Below are 6,000 nucleotides of genomic sequence, written 5' to 3'. Positions count from 1 at the left end.
AATAATTAATAATATCCATTTATAATAAAAAAAAATTTAAAAAAATTATTTTCGATAAAAATTATAGCAAAATTATGTATTCTACCCTGTGACAAATTAGGTATATCGAAAATAAGATTTTAACATTTCAACTTTGATAAACATCTTAGTAAATTCAATAATAGCATGGATAGTTAATGTAATTTATAAGTTGTACATGAGTTAGAAAAAAATAATTAAATGATTTCAAAGAATTCAATATCATAAAATTTGATTTTTATTCAATTATTAAAAACCTCTCTCATGACTTTTAAATCTTCAAATAAAATTTCACAAACAAGATCATAGGAATTATCATATTTTTTTAAAAAAAAAATCAGTTTTTATTATTTTCTTTATGTTCCCACCTTATCTCTCAATATATTTTGTTACTCACACTACTAGAAAAGCGTTTTTCTATGACGCAGGTTTTACGACGGTTGTATAAAAACAGATGTTGTAAGTAAAGCGGTGACATTTTTGTAAATAATTGAAAAATTTTAAAGACGATTTTGATAAACCCATCTTTGAAAACGCATTACGACATCGGTTCTTGTAGAACCGATGTTGAATGCGAAAGGGAATGTGAACCGCGCACCTCTCTTAGTCCTAGCCTTATTTTAATCACTCTTCCTTAGTTTTGCAAATTAAAACCCTAAAGTTCTAATGCGAACCAGCACCATTTCTCTGTTCACCAAAATCCAACAATGGGACCGCCTGATTCCGGTGACTTCGGCCCTCACCTTCATGAGCACCTTCGGGTGCAATTCGAGCAACGCCACCGCCCACAGAAGTGACGAAGTGGACGCATCCTGCGCCGCGAAAAGGAAGTCGAAGAGACAGCCACCGATCTCGGCGTCAATGGAGAACGGCGATAGCCACCAAATAGAATCTTTTTAAAACTTGGGGTCCAAATTGAATCTTTTGAAATAATTTGGGAACCAAATTGATAATTAAGTTTTTTTTCTTAAATATGCTTTAGGTCCCTTATAAATGACCGATTTTTGTTTTAGGTCCCTAATAAAAAAATTTGTTGCATTGGATTCCTGATATATCAAAAAAATTGTTTTTGAGTCTCTATCATCAATTAAGTGATGATGTTGTTCCATTTGAATCACGGATTCTATTGGAAATATTTATTTACAATGTGTCACATCATCACTTAACTGACAATAGGGATTCAAAACAAAAGTTTTGATATATCAAGAATCCAATGCATCAAAAAAATTTATTAGAAACCTAAAACAAAAATCAGTCATCTATCAGAGGCATAAAACATATTTTAGCTTTTTTTCTATTTTACGTTGATTCCTTTATTCAACTTCAATTGGATACTTTAATTGAAAATTTTGACTGAAAATTTTGTGCTTTACCTTAAAATTTAAGACTTCTTCGAATTACTCTGCTCCTCGGCATAAAGGTAATGTTTAATAGAAAACTTCTAACACCCTAAAAAATATAACTCAATTGTGTGTTTGTGGGATTTAATTATGAAATAATTAAGATTCTTTGTTTTAACTAAGGAAATATATACTTTAAGTAATTAAATATAATTAGTAATTGATGCGTAAAATATGTTCGCTCAGGGCAAGCGTACCCTACGTGCAGTAACAATAGACTTAAGTCCGGATATCATACCCAAAGGACTAGTCGTGTTTCTGTAATAATTTAATTTGTAATAAACTAAACAATTTGGTTTTAACCAATAGTTGAGAAATGTGTTCAATTACTTTGTTGGAAAACAATACTCTAGAGCAATCAGAAACAGTGCAATGAACTTATCAGATAAGAAAGCCTATGGCTATGATTAAATCTTGCCATTGAATTCCCCAAATTATATGTTAATTGAATTTTCAATGTTTATCAATTCCTGACTCCTAAGGTTGTTAAAAGGTTTTGGCCAAACACTTCCAAAGGTTAATCGTCATTTAAGAAATAAATTACTAGAAAGCATAAGCGCATAGACAATGATAATTAGAAATAACTAAAATATGTTTGGTCAATAGTCATTCTAAAGGATTCGGTTGTTCTATAATTCCATTATTCATATGAAGCTAATCACAAATGCACAAATAACTAAAATATATATTGATCAATTCTAATGAGAAACTAAGCATGATAGAACAACATAACTGACTAAATAAAGATAATTTCAGTTGAGTAGACTGAGGTTCATCTGTAGATTACATCATAACCCTAGAAAATAGAGGTTTAGAAAGTCATGGGTACAAACAAGCAAAACAATAACCTCATATACATGAGAAAGATGACGGAATAAGAAAAATTACAACCAAAAGCCTTTGGAATCTTTTGTGCATTCTTCCCATCCAAAAGAGCTCTCGCACCATGCATTGGTCACTCACTGAGTAAATGGAGTGTTTGTGTGTGTGTGTGTGTGTGTGTGTGTATTAGTTTTTGTACCTATGTCATGCCCGGGATATTGTTTTGGTCATTATTATGTATATCTTATTCTATAAAGTAAAAGATTTTTTATTTTCTAAACACACACACAATCAAAAAAACTAAAACATAGAACATTACTAATTTTTAGAAATATAAATTTAAATATTCAGTTTTTATTAGGTTACAAAAATATGAAATTGTAATTGTAATAAATAAAATTTAAAGGCAAAAACAATTTAAATCATTAATGAAAAAGCTTCATGTCCACAATTGTAAGACAATGCAATCACTACAAGAAAAAATGGTTTTAACATCGCTTCGTTAACATCGATTTTTGATCAAACCGATGTTAACAAAAACACGGTGGCATATTCGTAAATAACATGAGTTTGTTAACATCATTTTTTACAAACCGATATTAACGAACTCATGCTAACATTGGTTTTTGAAAAACCGATGCTAACGAAGTCATGTTAGGCAAATTCTAATATTATATATATAACCACATCTGGTCACAACACCCACCACATATTAGGCAAATTCTATATTCCCCCAATTGATCCATGTCCTATTCCACCAATATAACAACATGCTAATTAAAGTAGTATTTAATTTTAGAAGTAGGCCCATATTACCCCCACACTAATCCTTCAATTGTCCTATAATAATATGTTTTAGCACTTATTCTCACAAGCCATGTACCTTCCAAACCTATACTTCAAATTTTTAGTGTATAAAAGAATAATTAATTAACTTCAGATCTGTGATAAGCCTAAGGTGAGGAAACAATGGAAACCAAAGCAAGTGAAACAACCTAAGGCTAATGTGGAATCTAAGAAGGAAGAGGTTGATGATAGAGGGTCTAATGCAGTGGGAAATGATAACAATGTTAAAGCAAAGACCAATATGGATATTGCAAGTACTTCTGCTGAGACTCCTTCTCCAGTGGTTGAGGATATCAGAAACAAGGATGTCGAAGCAGTTGTGGAAAAATGGATTGAGGTAATTAGAAGTGGTAGAGAAAGAAGAAAAAAGAAAGTTAATGATAGTTCTGCAGGTTCGGTCTTATGTGATAATGGGTTTGATGCTCTAGAGATTTTGAAGGATCTCATAGAGTTTCAAAACACTGGTCAATGATTATTTCTTGGAATCTTAGGGGGCTGAATAAAATGGGGAACTTAAGGGAGACTAGCTCCCGTCTCCATAACCTTCACCCCAAAATTTCAATTCTGTTAGAAACTAGAGTAAAGTGTGATAAAGCTAAGAAAGTTAGAGACTATCTTAACCTCAGAGGTAAGTACCTTGACAATTATCAAGCTCATTATAATGGCAGGATCTGGATTTTTTGGGATGACAGTTATAAGGACATCAGACTGGTGAAGTGTACATCTCAGATGATACACTGTGGAGTCTATGATGTTAATGGTAATTTCCAAAACTGGATGACAGCCATCTATGCTATGAATCAGTTGGACCAAAGAAGGAAGTTGTGGGAAGACTTGGAGCACATTCATAATAGCCAACAAGGGCCATGGTTCCTTATGGGTGATTTTAACAACGTGACAAAGTCCATGGATAGGGATGGGGGAAACTTGGTGACTGAGAGAGAGTATGTAGATCTCAGGAATTTGATGGATCATGCTGGGCTTTTTGAGAAGGATAGTACAGGGGAATATTTTACTTGGACAAATAAACATTCTATAGGTACTATCTACTCAAAAATTGATCATGTTCTTGGTAATATTGTTTGGCTACAGGATAATACAGATGTGAAACTAGAGATTCTCCCTCCTAGTATATCTGATCACTATTTACTTTGTTTGTCTGACCAGAAGAACAATAGAACTTTACACACTAAATTCAAGTTTACTAATAGTGTGGTAAAGGTGGCTGGTTATCAGGATATTGTTAGGCAGAGTTGGAATAAAGCTTATGTTGGCAGACCTATGGTTAGACTTTGGTACAAACTTATGAGATTGCAGGCTCCTCTTATCAAATTGAGTAAACAGTTCTCTCATCTTCATATGTCCATTGTTCAAGCTAGGACTGAGTTACTAAAAGCACAGAAGGAGCTAATTGTGGACAGAATGAATAGAGGGAATATTGAGAAGGTGAAGAAGTATACTGATGAAGTGATCTACCTGCAGGAACTTAATGATAATATGCTAAGACAGAGGACGAAACTGGATTGGCTTAGAGAAGGTGATACAAATTCAGCTTTTTTCTATGCCTACCTCAATTCTAGAAATGTAGCTACCCACATTAGTCAACTTCAAAAGGAGGATGGGACTTATATTCAGAATCCTGTTGATATAGAGAAGGAGGTTTGTGAATTTTATGGTAAGTTGTATGGAACTCGAGAACAAAGTGTGAGCATGATTGATATTAATGCTATGAGGGAGGGACCCCAGTTGACTATGGTGCAGAGAGCTGACCTAATTACCCTTGTAACTGTTGTTGAAATAAAGAATGCTATTAAAGGGATTGGTGATCTAAAGAGCCCTGGTATTGATGGGTATGGAGGTAAATTCTTCAAGGCAAGTTGGGACATCATTGAAAAGGATGTTGTAGAAGATGTCCAAGAATTCTTTGAGCATAATGTGCTTTACAAAAGATTTAATGAGACTGTTGTCACTTTGATCCCTAAACATCCTGCTGCTAAAATGATAAAAGAGTACAGGCCTATTGCAGGGTGTTCTACTTTCTATAAAATCATTTCCAAGATCCTCACTACAAGACTTGGGAGAGTTTTGGGAACTATTATTAGTAAAGCCCAGGTAGCCTTTTTTCCAGGCCAGAAAATTCATTCTCATATCTTATTGGCTATGGAGCTTTTAAAAGGGTATAATAGGAGCAATGGTACTCCAAGATGTATGGTACAACTTGATCTACAAAAGGCATATGACATGGTTGATTGGGGTGCTCTTGAAAATATTCTCAGTGAGATAGGTTTGCCAAAGAGGTTTGTTGATTGGATCATGACTACTGTTACCACAGTCTCATATAGATTCAACATTAATGGTATTTACACTGATAAGATAGAGGCTAGAAGGGGCATCAGACAAGGGGATCCCTTGTCCCCCCTTTTGTTTGTGATAACTATGGAGTACCTTAGTAGGCTGCTTTTCAGAATGCAAAAGAACCCGGATTTCAATCATCATACTAGATGTGAAAGGTTGCAGCTCACTCATCTCACATTTGCTGATGATCTTCTGTTGTTCTCTAGAGGAGATCAAGGTTCCATGGAGATTCTTCAGATCACTATCAAGAGCTTTTTGGATTCAACAGGTATGAAGATTAATCCTTCAAAGAGTAGGTGTATTTTGGTAGTGTGTCAGATTTTGTCAAGAACTCAATTCTGCAGCTAACTTCTTATAAGGAGGGGACTTTCCCCTTTAGATATCTTGGAGTCCCAGTGACTAGCAAGAAGCTATCTGTTATTCATTATATGCCTTTGGTGGATAAATTAGTGAGTAGGATAACTCACTGGAGTTCCAGGCTTCTTAGTTATGCTGGAAGATTACAGTTAATTAAAAGTGTGTTGTATGCTATTACTTCATACTGGATGCAGTGTATTTG

This window comes from Glycine soja, chromosome 1 (genome assembly GCF_004193775.1).
Source record: "Glycine soja cultivar W05 chromosome 1, ASM419377v2, whole genome shotgun sequence".
In the NCBI taxonomy this organism is placed as follows: Eukaryota; Viridiplantae; Streptophyta; class Magnoliopsida; order Fabales; family Fabaceae; genus Glycine; species Glycine soja.
The sequence above is the reverse complement of the archived record's forward strand: the minus strand, read 5'-3'. Positions refer to the sequence as shown.